The sequence below is a fragment of the Zonotrichia albicollis genome, chromosome 30, assembly GCF_047830755.1.
Source record: "Zonotrichia albicollis isolate bZonAlb1 chromosome 30, bZonAlb1.hap1, whole genome shotgun sequence".
NCBI classification, from domain to species: domain Eukaryota; kingdom Metazoa; phylum Chordata; class Aves; order Passeriformes; family Passerellidae; genus Zonotrichia; species Zonotrichia albicollis.
Window position 1 is genome coordinate 1,609,283 of NC_133848.1, and position 14,775 is coordinate 1,624,057.

Here is a 14,775-nt window from a genome sequence, read left to right on the forward strand (position 1 = left end):
AACGGAGGGTTGCGACACCCAAAAGGCTCCCACGAGGACCAGACCCCCAGCTCTGCCCCTAGTAGACAAAGCTGCGCATATCCTCCTCCTCTGAGTCGCCCTGGGAGAGACGACGGGAAGCTGCAGGCCCGCCAAGCTGCCCAATCCTGAGCTGATCACATATAATAAAGGCATTAAAAAGGAGAAGAAGTTTCCTTGCCCTGTTTATTTCAGCTGGGGCGCTCATCCGGAATAGCCACGCCGAAATAGGACACCAGGATTGGCCATCTTGGACCTCCAGGACAGCTGGCTACCAGGACCAGAGGGATCGGCTCAGGAGCAAGCGACGCAGAGGAGCACCGGAGCACCAGACTGGTGAGAAATCCGGTGGCAGGAGTGGGAGACGAGTGCATGTGTGTGTGAGTGAGATGAGGGCTGGCAGCCGGACCTTCAAAGTGAGAGCAACCCCCTCAGTACCACGTTTTTGGCCTTTCGCGAGAAAGCCGGCCGGGAACAGTGGGAAGTGAGTGGAACTAGTGTGAGTGAGTTGTCTCCTAAGGGGGAAAAAAAAGGGCCTCCCCCTCCGGGCGTGCGGAGGGAATAGTTGTATGAGTGGCTCGCACCCAAAGTCCTGACAGAGGTCAAGCAGATTGTAAGTCCCGAGAAGGATTCGGGTAAGCTCAAGCCCTGCAGGCAAAGTAAGTCCTGACAAAGGAGTCAGGCCCAACCGAGAGCCATTGCAGCTGCGCCTCGAACTCCCGTGATGCTCCGCAGCCCCGTTAAACTGTATGATACCCGCACCAACAACTCCCGTCACCTCCTGCGCCCCAGAGAGCCCTGTTCGAGCCCCGCAATGGCCCACCTGGACCCCAAAGGGTCCCAAATTCCCCTCCCTGACCTCCATGGGCCCCCCTGGACCCCCAAGTGCTACCCCGGACCCCAAACTGTCCCTCAGAATCCCTGAGTGCCCCTCCAAGTGCCCACCCGGCTCCCCCAAGTGTCCTCCAGACCCTCAAGTTCTCTCTGAATTCCCTCCCCAGACCCAAAACTGCCCCAAATGTGCCCCAGAAATGTCTCCAGGGACCGCAAAATGCCCCCCCTTGACCCTATGTGAGAAAATAGTAAAAAAGATGACAGAAGTGCTAAATTATTAGCATAAAGAAGAAGAGATCAATTGCCAATAGTTGCCAATTAATTCGTGAAGGGAATTATGTTACTTAGAACAGACGAGGAATAATTTTTTTGGTTCCTAAAAATGCATTGATTTTTCATATCAATTTATAAATTGGGTAATAAAAATATTGAATAATAATATTATAAATAAGAAAAATACTACTATAACTTTAGTAATTATTACATTCTAATTTTCAAGTAAAATGCATAATTTTTTAAAATGTTTTGGGATGTCAGTCCCAGATGGGCGACGTCAGACATGGTGAGGCTGGAGATGAGGAGCAGGTTGTCCAAACAGGGTCAGCCTCCAAGGGGTTCATTCTTCTCTGTGCCCAGACCTCCTAAGGAGACATTCAGCATCAAGATCACTTGGGAAATGCTTCCATCCCCTCTTCTCTGAAATGAAAAGTATAAAAATATTCCCTTGATTAAGACCAAAAATCATGATGTGCACTTTGGAATCTCCTTCCTGAAGACAACTCCAAATTGACTCCAATCACTGCACAAACCCTGGAGACTCAAAGACAATGGAAGGGAGACAAAGAGCTCCTGAGGCCTTTCTGTATTTTATTTTAATCAGCCCCACGCTGGATTTGGGGCTGGGTCCAGGAGCCTCAGGCACGCAGAGAAGGATGGAGAAGCTGCTCAAGGAGGCAGCAGCAAAACTCCAAGTGCCTTGGAGCATGGCTGGGCCCCAGTGAGGGCAGGGAGTGCCAAAGGCTGCCCAGGGCCTGGTGAGAGCAGATCCTTGAGGCCAAGATTGCAGGGAGCCCAAGGCTCTGAGCAGGGAACTGCAATGCTGAGCAAGGCCTGGCTTGGCTGGGTTTTCTCTCCTTTCAAGAGTCTCTGGGTAGACACTGTTGGTTTCAGGTCCGTGGTCCCTGTACTGCTCTTGGCCTGCTCTTGTTACGGTGACAAAGGCAAAAAGCTCTGACAATGGTCCTGATGTTGTCTTATGTGTTCTGTTGTTAGAGGTGTTATTTTAATTCTTTATTTGCACTGTGGCTTGTTGTTCTAGGGGTTTTTATTAGGTCACTCTTTTCTGCTAGGTCTTATGGGATTTTCATATTTGGTTATTAGGACATCATCCTCTTCTTTATGGTGTTGGGTGGTTTGCCATCTTAGATGAGAGTGGGAGTGATAGTAAAAGGTTTTAAAATCATAAAATTCAGGGAATTAGAAAGAAGCTAGACTTAGTGGGGCCCTGGAAAAATGTTAAAAATAGACTCTGAAAATGTGAGGCTTTGTGTTTTGCCAGATCATGTGAAATTGCACCTGCATAAGGAGTATATGATAAATTATATACTTGTTAGATGTGATGATTGTTTAGGAATTAAATACAATTATTGTATTATCCTAAGAAGAATAATGAGAAACTATGTTAGAAGTTTGAGGAGGGGGTCACGAGGAGCCCATGCTTGGATAAAATCTATGTATACAATAGAACAATATATGTTTAATAATTAACTTGAAAGTTATATAACGATAGAATATAAAAACATTTTCATCACAAATGCATGTTGGAGACAGATTTGGGTTTGCACCCCTGACACCCAGAGCTCTTCAATAAAAGCACCTGCATAGAATCATTCTCGTGATTATGTGCTTCTGAACACTAACAGGAGCAGTGAGGGTAACACCTGACAGTGAGGGGATTTACATAATTATAAATCCTTTAACTAGCATTGGAACTTAACTATTAAACATTCAACAAACAATCTATGACTAACATTGGAACTTTATACTAACTCCTTTAACAGTGAACTTTATATCAACTCCTTTAACAATGTATTCTCTACAATTTCCCCCTCTAATTGTTCGATTGTGCTCAAGCATGCATCAATTAGCAATGACTTCTTCTTGAAAGTACAGTTTTTAATATTGGTTGTAAATTTGCTTGGCATCTGGACGTTCTTAATCATTCATTATCATGATTACTTTTACTTCTTTCTTATTAAGCTCTTTTGGTATCATTACACTTGCTTGTACAGCAGATGTTACAACTTGGATTATACAGGGGAGCATGTAAGGTAGGAGGATTAAACTAGCAATTTCAAATAAGATAAAAAAGGCTATTTTTTTCCACCAGTTTCCTTTTAATGACTAGAAATTGACCCACCAGCTGGTATCGAATGTAGGGGTCCACTCTTGTGTTCCGACATAAATTAACTTCCAGATTTTCTTTGAGATATTTCTAATTACTTCACTGCAGTCATCTATTTCTAAGCAGCACTCAAGGAGTAATATTTTCCACATGTGCTTCCTTCATGGGCTAGTAAATAATCTACTGCTAGTCTGATTTGATACACCACAGTTCTAGTCTGGGATAGTTGGTCATTTATGTGGTCTAAAGCTAGAGAGGCTCAGTTCGATACCATCCAAGTACTGCCTGTAATCTCAGAATCCGATTTAACCCCGTATAAATCGGGGTGCGGTGTCCCCAGGACCCATCTTGAGCCCAGGTCGCTGGTCCATAAGTGCAAATTATTTCCTGGGGGCTCCATATTGTGTTTTTCCGTGTCTGTGTTCCTCCAATTTCAATTAAGTTTGTTTTTGGTCAGGTAGATTTGTTCAAATCATCAAACACTGGGACCCATAGGTTCAATCAGACTCTCTTGGGAGTAAGAAAAATGACGGTTTAATAATTCTGATAGTGCAACTGCTGCTGCACTCCCCGGGTAATTTAGTGTAAGCCACATTCCCACATATCCAAACCAGGTTTTCTGGAGCTTTCCAAGAAGCATCACTGATAGTCATTGGAAATTCCCAGTACTTGGATATTTCTCTCACTCCCCAGAATGGGTTTATTCCTTTAATTCATTTATTTATTCCTATATTTATTCCTTTTTTTATTCCTTTTATTTATTCCTTTATTTATTCCTTTATTTATTCCTGTATTTATTCCTTTTCCAGTACACTCATGGAATTTAGATCCTTCTCGGTAGATATATCCCATTTCTTTCTTCCCAATGGATTTTCATTATGTATTTTCTTAATTTAATAACAATAATAACAATAACAACAACAATAATAATAATATACAATTACTATATAATATATACTATATAAATATATATAATTATTTATTATATTATTATAATATAATATAATATAATATAATATAATATAATATAATATAATATAATATAATATAATATAATAATATTATATTAACAATATATTAACAATATATTTATATATAATATATATAATATATTATATAATATATTATTAATAATTATTAATTAATAATATATATTAACAATATATATGTATTATGTTAATTATTAATTAATATTTTATTTATTAATTTTATAAAATTTTAATAAAATAATATACTATGATAATATAATATTAATTAATGTATATAATATATCATATATAATGCATCATATATTCATTATAATTCATTACTACATATAATTATATGTTTATATTATTATATTACTATTATAATACTAAATAGTATTTTAATAATAATAATAATAATAATAATAATAATAATTTTATAATAATAAAAATTTAATATATTAAGATGTTATTAATTATTATTTAATAAATAATAATATTTTTATCCAATATGTAAATAATGAATAATACTTCCAGTATTTATTGGGTTCTCTAGGGACCCACCCAGCTACTGGATGTTTTGTTTTTAAATATCTCTTACAGGACATTTCTCCTACTGGGGTTTTATAAATTTATACATTTTATACATTTTCCCTTTCCAAGATATACACTACTCTTCTCCAATTATTTTAGACTTTAATTCCCACCATTCTTTTCCTCTCGGTCCAATAGTTGGTACTTTTTGTCTTGTTTGTGTCCATTTTAAGATTTCTATTGGTCTTAAGCTGATCCCTTCCCAAGGCCAGACTTCAGCCATTTGTGTATTTCCACAGATCCAGCAATTAGGTAAATTTAACTCTTTACTGATCTTTTCCACTAAGTCTATGAAGAAGTTTTTCCCACAAGATATTTCTAGGTCTTCTTTCTCAATTTATTGATGTTGTTACTTCTTTCTCTTTTATTAAGTCTGCTGTGCCTTTTTGATATGGCTTACGTTCAAAGCAAAGCCAAGCATCTCCTATGGGACACTCCCCAGGCAGTCCTTGCTGGTAAGTGGCTATATTTTGTGAAATCCAATAAGTCTTCCCGTGCCCTTGGCAGGTTGCTAACAGAGCGAGGTTGGCACAGTTTAAGTTTAAATTTGTACGTACTTGTATTAAAGATCCGGTTTCTTCCCCTCTGTAAGGGGGTAGTAAGATTTAGCGCATGGCTCTTCTGACTTCCCAGCGTGTTGTTAACAAGTTAGATCAGTAAGAGCATTCCCAGGAGTCTGGTATGAGGCATTCCCCTAGATTCTACAACTACTGAGCTGTGCCCAGTGATTGGAGTGGCTTTTTTTTAGGCAGATGGTAAACTCACCCAGCCTTGCCTCCTGGTTATGCTTTTCTCCTACAGAAGAGCTCATTGGTTTTAGTACAGAGTTTTTATTCTCCCAGTGTCAACACATTTGACTTTTCTTTACTAATTTATTTTTGCCCTGATGGATGTTTTATAGGAGATTGCTTTGCACACTAAGATTGAAGTTAACTGGGGTGTTTTAACTTTTTAACACAAAAACATGCATCTGAAAACCTTGAACTCAATGGTCAGATGACTTTAGGAATTTTTGGTATCCAAAATGATAGATAAAATACTCACACCAAACAAATAACAAGGTATTTACTCTTATGCCTAATCCCAAAAAATCATAGTATGATTTTATGCTAATCCTACGAAATCATAATACACCTTATGTCTAATCCTACAAAATCATACGCTGAAACAAACAAATGCTCCAACACAAACTAAAACTTCTTCATTCTTTATTAAACACTAACTAATAATAAATGCAACAGGAAAGTATCTACTTTTCAAACTCAAAAGCAAAAGATAAATAACATTAACTGCAATTTTTAACAGTTCTTAACAAGTTTTTTACTATTAACAGTCTCTAATAGTCTTTAGGTCTCCCCTGGAGGGTTAGCTTTAGATTGTCTGAGTGATTAGTCACAGTCCATTCATTAGAAGACTTAGCAGGAAATGTGGTTGGTTTTGACTCTTCAGTGGGAGGTGGTACAGGTCCTTTAATCTGGGTTATATGTGTCCACCCCTTCTCTTGGGTCTGTATGGCTGTATTGGTGGTGAGTAGGACCTGAAAAGGGCCTTCAAACTTTGAGGTTAAAGGTGCAGAGTTTCATGATTTAACTAACACCCATTTCCCTGGATTGATGTTATGTCCCTTAGTGTCCAAGGGAGAGGTTTGAGGGAGATAGCTCTTTTTCCTAAGATCTTCTAACACACTTCCTATAGCCTTTAGATATTTTTGGGTGGCTGTCTCTCCTTCTGGATAAATTCCCGTGCTATATGGGGTTGTCAAGAAGGGGAGTCCAAACATCATAAGGTGAGACTCTTATACCTGATCCAGGCCTTGTTCTAATTTGTAACAGTGCTAAGGGCAGACATTTAAGCCAATTCATCTGGGTTTCTGTAACTAATGTAGTTAACCTGTTTTTGACGGTTTTATTCATTCTTTCTACTCTTCTGGAGCTCTGGGGATGCCAATGGGCTGTGCAACCTCCATTTCATTCCCAGGGCTTCAACAACTCGTTGTAAGACTTGGGCAGCAAAATGTGGACCTCGGTCAGAATCGACATTATTTATCAACCCATATCGGGGAATGATGTTTTCTAGGATTGCTTTTGTGGCTGCTTAGGCTGTCTCTGTTTTGGTCAGGAACACCTCTACCCAATGGGTGAGGTGATCCACGGTCACTAATAAGTGTCTGTGTCCCTGGACTAGGGGGCATGTCCTGGTTTAGGACAAATTAGGGGAAATCTCCAAGAGGGAGCCCCCCAGAACAAAACAAACCTCCAACCACCCCTCCCCCAACACCGGGTTCGGGAAGGAATTCCTCGGAGGAGCAAAGTGGAAAACAAAACCTATTTATTTACAAGTAACAAAAGAACACTCCCCAACACAAGAAAAGAAAAAGGGACCAGACTGTGTTGTGGAGGGCGCCAAATCTTCTCTAGCAGGCTTCGGGTGTCCTGGAGCTTGCAGGTCAGGATCCGGAGCCGGTCCAGTATCTTCAGGGGAGGGTAAGAAAGAGAGAGAGAGAACAAAAGAAAAAGGAAAAAAAAAAAAAACAGCGCAAAAGCAAAAAGCAAGCAAGCAAGCAAGCAAGCAAGCAAGCAGCAGCTAGCAAAAGCCAAGCAGCCAAAGCCAAAAGCCAAAAAGTGCCTGGTCCCACCCCCCCCCCCCCCTCCTCCTCTCTTCCCCATCCCGCCACAGCCAGACTGCCGGGGGGGGGGGGGTGGGGGAAAAGGCACAGCTGCCAGACATAACACACGATATTGGGATAAAGGCTGTCACCCCACGACACTCCACCCCTTATCCCATATCGTGAACATACAATAAAAAACATTCATTTCACTTACTCACACCTTTTGACACTTACGCATTCCTCTCATCTTACTTGCTCAAACCTTTGACACTTACAGTTTCCTTCTGTCTCACATTCAACAAACAATGACAGTCATATATGAGTCTCATCCCACAATCAGGTCTCCCTGAGGTACACACCGTGTTGTTCCATCTTTCTGCATTATCCACCATGTATTACCTGGTCCTTGAGCAAAGACAATCCCACGGATGGGTTTGTCTGTACTCGAGGCAGGGTTGATCCATACTGTCTTTCCCAACAAACCTCTGACATGGGCCACTGGGGCTTTATCCCCATCTACTATATTAAGGAGCTCAGACTGAGCAGGACCCGCTCGGTTGGTGGAACCTCGAGTGTTAACTAACCAGGTAGCCTTTGCCAAATGCTGCTCCCAGTTTTTTAAAGACCCCCCTCCCAATGCCTTTAAGGTGGTTTTTAACAATCCATTGTACCTTTCCACCTTCCCTGCAGCTGGTGCATGATAGGGGATATGGTATACCCACTCGATGCCATGTTCCCTAGCCCAAGTATTAATAAGATTGTTTTTAAAATGAGTTCCATTATCCGACTCAATTCTTTCGGGAGTACCGTGCCTCCAAAGGACCTGCTTCTCAAGGCCCAAGATAGTGTTACGGGCTGTAGCATGGGACACAGGGTAGGTTTCCAACCATCCTGTGGTGGCTTCTACCATGGTTAGTACATGGCGCTTGCCCTGGCGTGTCTGGGGCAGTGTGATGTAATCAATCTGCCAGGCCTCCCCGTATTTGTACTTAGACCACCGCCCCCCATACCAGAGGGGCTTCAGTCGCTTGGCCTGCTTAATGGCAGCGCACGTCTCACAGTCACGAATAACCTGAGAAATACTGTCCATGGTTAGATCCACCCCTCGGTCTCGTGCCCACTTATAGGTGGCATCTCTACCCTGGTGGCCTGAGGCATCATGGGCCCATCGTGCTAAGAATAACTCTCCCTTATGCTCCCAGTCGAGATCTATCTTCAACTCCCCTATCTTTGCAGCCTGATGTACTTGCTGGTTGTTTTGCTGCTCTTCATTAGCTCTACTTCTGGGGACATGGGCATCTACATGGCGAACCTTCACAGGTAACTTCTCTAACCGAGTAGCGATATCCTTCCACTCTTCCGCAGCCCAAATTGGTTTTCCTCTGCGCTGCCAGTTGGCCTCTTTCCATCTCTTCAGCCATCCCCATAGAGCGTTGGCTGCCATCCAAGAATCGGTATACAAATAGAGCCTTGGCCACCTCTCTCTCTCTGCAATACCTAGGGCCAGTTGAATAGCTTTGATTTCAGCAAATTGACTGGATTCACCCTCTCCTTCAGTAGCCTCTGCAACCCGTCGAGTGGGACTCCATACAGCTGCTTTCCACCTCCGTTTCATCCCTATGACACGACAAGAACCATCAGTGAATAGGGCGTAACGTGTTTCTTCTACTGGCAACTGATTGTATGGCGGAGCTTCCTCAACCCGGGTCACTGGCTCTTGCTCCTCATCTGCGACACTAAAGCTTTCACCTTCGGGCCAATTTGTAATTATTTCTAGAATCCCAGGGCGATTTAACTTCCCAATCCGAGCGCGCTGCGTAATGAGGGCAATCCACTTACTCCAAGTAGCACTGGTGGCATGGTGGGTAGAGGGAACCTTTCCTCTGAACATCCATCCCAGCACCGGTAGTCGGGGTGCCAGAAGGAGTTGTGCCTCTGTACCAATCACCTCTGAGGCGGCTTGGACTCCTTCATAGGCGGCCAAGATTTCCTTTTCTGTTGGAGTATAGTTATCTTCAGACCCCCTGTAGCTCCGACTCCAAAATCCCAATGGTCGGCCTCGGGTCTCGCCAGGTAGCTTTTGCCAAAGGCTCCAGGACAGACCATGGCTCCCGGCTGCAGAGTAGAGCACATTCTTCACATCTGGTCCTGTCCTGACTGGACCAAGGGCTACAGCATGAGCGATCTCCTGCTTGATCTGGACAAAAGCTTGCTGCTGCTCAGGGCCCCAATGGAAGTCGTTCTTCTTGCGGGTAACCAGATAAAGGGGTCTCACAATCTGACTATACTCAGGGATGTGCATCCTCCAGAAACCTATAGCACCTAAGAAAGCCTGTGTCTCCTTCTTATCAGTTGGTGGGGACATAGCAGTGATTTTGTTAATAACATCCGCAGGAATCTGACGCCGTCCATCTTGCCACTTCACCCCCAAGAACTGAATTTCTCGGGCAGGTCCCTTGACTTTGCTCTTCTTAATGGCAAATCCGGCGTCCAGGAGAATATGAATTATCTTCTCTCCTTTCTCAAACACTTCTATTGCCGTGTTCCCCCAAACAATGATATCGTCAATATATTGTAAATGTTCTGGAGCCTCACCCTCTTCTAGTGCAGCCTGGATCAGTCCATGACAGATGGTAGGACTGTGTTTCCACCCCTGGGGCAATCGGTTCCAGGTGTACTGCACTCCCCTCCATGTAAAAGCAAACTGAGGCCTGCATTCTGCTGCCAGAGGGATGGAGAAAAACGCGTTAGCTATATCAATGGTCGCGTACCACTTTGCTGCCTTGGACTCCAGCTCGTACTGCAGTTCCAGTATGTCCGGTACAGCCGCACTCAGTGGTGGAGTCACTTCATTCAAGGCACGATAGTCCACAGTCAATCTCCACTCTCCGTCAGATTTTCGCACGGGCCAGATAGGGCTGTTAAAGGGTGAGTGGGTTTTACTGACCACCCCTTGGCTCTCCAGCTCTCGAATCATCTTGTGGATGGGGATCACAGCATCTCGATTCGTCCGGTACTGCCTGCGGTGCACTGTTGAGGTGGCAACTGGCACTCGCTGCTCCTCTACCTTCAAAAGTCCTACTGCAGATGGGTCCTCTGATAGTCCAGGCAAGGTATTCAATTGTTTAATACCCTCTATCTCAACTGCAGCTATTCCAAAAGCCCACCTGAATCCCTTAGGATCTTTGTAATAGCCATTCCGGAGAAAGTCTATGCCCAAAATACACGGAGCCTCTGGACCAGTCACAATTGGATGTTCCTGCCACTCCTTCCCAGTCAAGCTCACCTCAGCTTCCAACAACGTCAACTGTTGTGATCCCCCCGTCACTCCAGCAATGGAAACAGGTTCTGTCCCCACGTGTTCCGATGGCATTAAGGTACATTGTGATCCAGTGTCAACCAATGCTTCATAGTCTTGTGGCTCTGATGTGCCAGGCCATCTGATCCACACCTTCCAAAAAACCCGGTTCTCCCGTGCCTCTTCCTGGCTGGAGGCAGGGCCCCTCTAAGCCAGATCGTCCTTCTTTCCTTGGGCATATGCCTTGGAAGTTCCTTCAAGGGGATCGGACATGTCATCGTCATCGTCATACTTAACATCTCGGCTACGAGCGACCGGAGCTGCTATCTTTTTGGTTATACTTTCTCTTCTCTTCAAATCACGCACCCGTTGTGCCAAAGCAGCGGTGGGTTTTCCATCCCATCTTCTCATGTCTTCTCCAGACTCACGCAGGAAAAACCATAACTCAGCCCGTGGGATGTACCTTCTCTCCCCATCAAAGGAGCGCCGGCGTTGGACACCAGGGCTTCTAATTTGTACGGCTGAGATTTCAATAAGGTCCTCCTTAATCTCTTCCCGGAGTTTCTTATGATTCTCCTCTATTTTGTCTTCTAGTTTCTGCAGTCGGGTTTCCACTGCTGCAATTCTGGCATGAGTTGGGCCATGCACAGCATCTGCGTACGCTCGAAGCTTCTTTGCCATATCGAGCACAGTCTCATATGTATCATCTCGCTTCATTATTGCTAGGGCAGAAGCGTATTCAGGTGGCCCAAGTCGCACAAGTTTCCTCCACATTATCGGAGTGCATGGTACCAGGTCCGGATTCCTAGTTGTTGTGTCATCTGAGAAAACGAGCTCTGCGACCGCCATCTCTCTCAGGCGTTGGATCCCCTGTTCTATGGTCTTCCACCGTGTCTGCTGCATATAGAGATCATCCGTACACAGGTACCGTTCTGCTACGCTTCTTAGGACCCGTTCCCAGAGGCTGTGAGGGTTAGCCCCCCTCATCACACCTTGATCGATGGCAGGATCATGTGACAGGGATCCCAAATGCCTCACTTCAGTACCATCCAAAATCGTAACCTCCCCTGCAGCATCCCAAAGGCGGACTAACCAACTAATAATAGATTCGTCAGGTTGTCGGCTGTAATCCTTTCTTAGGCCTCTGAGGTCCTTCAGAGAAAAGGAGTCAATATTGGCTCCAGATTCTGTGCCCCTTGATGTGGCCTCTGATTTTGGTGAGGGTCCTTCTTCTGCATCATCGTCATCATCCTCCACCTTCCGATCGGTCTTGCCTTTACACTTTCCACCTCTTGTATTAGCTGCAACAGCCATGGTTTGGGGCCTATTGTCTGATTCAGCTGCTAGCCTGGAGCCTGGGATGTTAGCTGCAGCCTGGGTCACTGGGATAGTAACCAACTTATCTCCCTGTTCCCTTTCTGCTATCTGCTGCTCCACAGTATCTAGCAGAGTACGGTAAACAAACGCCAAGGCCCAGCTCACTGCAGTAATCCTTTCTTCCTTAGTATTACCATGGCACTTCTCCCTCAAATACTTTGCCACCTCGACTGGATTCTGAATTTGATCAGATGGAAAGTCCCAGTCTATAGGATCAGAAAATTCCTTTAAAGTCTGGCCCATATATTCCCATTTCCCACTCCAGTCAAGATTTTTCCTGCTTTGTTTTACTCCTGAATCAGGAGTCTCTCTAACCCCTCTAGAAATCTCAGCTTTCATTTTATATACACTCCAGACAGTATAGACAAGGCTTAATAAATTAAATGCCAGAAAGATGGTTTCTTTCAAACTCAGGGGAAAGTCAGTATTTTCTAATAGAGATGTCAACAATTTGTAGGAGAAGAAGGAAGACAAAGGCTGAAAAGCCCCTTCCTCTTCTTCTCCCCAAACAAACTGAGTACACAGCCATGACAACAATCCATACATTCCTGAAATAAAGTCCAGCACTGTTATCCGACACATCATCACACATAAGGCCAGCACAATGATTATTCTGGTTAGTGCCCCCCGCTTACAAAAGCTACTTATTAGGGACAACATCAGAGCTATTTTGGGGTAAGGAAATAACCCTAGGGACCACAAAGGTATTAAAACTTCAAAAGCCCCTAGGGACCAGAAAAACCGGCAAGCTTCCACTCCAAATGACATTATGAATCACCAATATGCCCACAAAACAACCAAAACCAAAATATTATTGTTATAGGTTTTTTTTCCACTGTTTTTGGCCTCCGGCTTCCCGGCCAACGCACCAAAAATTTATTGTCCTGGTTTAGGACAAATTAGGGGAAATCTCCAAGAGGGAGCCCCCCAGAACAAAACAAACCTCCAACCACCCCTCCCCCAACACCGGGTTCGGGAAGGAATTCCTCGGAGGAGCAAAGTGGAAAACAAAACCTATTTATTTACAAGTAACAAAAGAACACTCCCCAACACAAGAAAAGAAAAAGGGACCAGACTGTGTTGTGGAGGGCGCCAAATCTTCTCTAGCAGGCTTCGGGTGTCCTGGAGCTTGCAGGTCAGGATCCGGAGCCGGTCCAGTATCTTCAGGGGAGGGTAAGAAAGAGAGAGAGAGAACAAAAGAAAAAGGAAAAAAAAAAAAAACAGCGCAAAAGCAAAAAGCAAGCAAGCAAGCAAGCAAGCAAGCAAGCAGCAGCTAGCAAAAGCCAAGCAGCCAAAGCCAAAAGCCAAAAAGTGCCTGGTCCCACCCCCCCCCCCCTCCTCCTCTCTTCCCCATCCCGCCACAGCCAGACTGCCGGGGGGGGGGGGGGTGGGGGAAAAGGCACAGCTGCCAGACATAACACACGATATTGGGATAAAGGCTGTCACCCCACGACAGGGCATTTCTGTGAAGTCTACCTGCACACTTTGGAACAGCCGCAAGGCCAACTCTCTTCCCCCAGATCAGACAGTACTCTTCTCATTAATTTGATTAATTTGTTGGCAAGTTAAACATCCCTTGGTAACTGCCTTTGCTATGGTACGTACTCCCATGCACATATGATCCCTTGGAAACTGGTCACATAATCTGTATTCCCCAATGGGTCAACTCATATAACTCTGTCATCACCTTTCAGGCTGGAGCTTTATTTAAAATTTGCTGTCCATCAAGGGTCCACCATTCTCCATTTTCTTTTTGCTGTCCTCTCATCTTTTCTAACTCTCTTAATTCTTTCTTGACAAAGATCGGTTTTTCCTCTTTTGTTTCTCTACTAGGTGTTCCCTCTATCTTAAGAATTTTAATTGGACTACCTTGTTCCAAGGCTACTTCTTTCATTACTTGATCAGCTAATCGATTTCCCTTTATTTCAAGGGTGTCCCCTTTTTGATGTCCTTCTATGTAAACTATGGCTATCTCAATTGGTTTCCTTAGGGACTCTAGTACTAATTTTCTTAGCTCTTCATGTATTAAATTTTTGCCTTTAGAATTTAGGTACTCCTGTTCTTCCCATATTTTTCTGAATGCATGGACAATTCCGAATGCGTACCAGGAGTTGGTATAGATTGTTCCTTTATCTTTTTCTAGTAAATCTAGCCCTCTCTTCAGGGCACAGATTTCACAGCACTGGGCACACCAATTTGAGGGTAGCTTTACTTTTTCCTCAACTTGCATGTTCTGCCCATCTATGCTTGCATACCCTTAGACCCGTTTATTGGCTACCATTTGTGATGATCCATCTGTAAATAAAATTCTCCCATATGGGAGGGGCCCATCTTCTAAATCTTCTCTCACTTTAGTCTGCATTTCAATAATTTCTAAACAATCATGTTCCAGGTCTGTTAATGGCTCTCCCATGAGGAACTGGGCTGGATTTAAACATTTTGAAGTGAGTAATTCGAGGCCCTTGGTACTTATTAGGATGACTTCATTTTTAGTATTTGGGCATCGGTTAGCCACTGAGGGGCCTTGTGACTTAAAACATCTTTCACATTGTGTGGGGTATGAACCTGGATCTTCCCCTTTCAAGTTAGTTTCTCTGTGTCTTCTATTGGGGTGGCTGTTGCCTCTATCACTTGCACACAGGCTGGCCACCCTCTGGCTACTGGATCTGGTAACTTG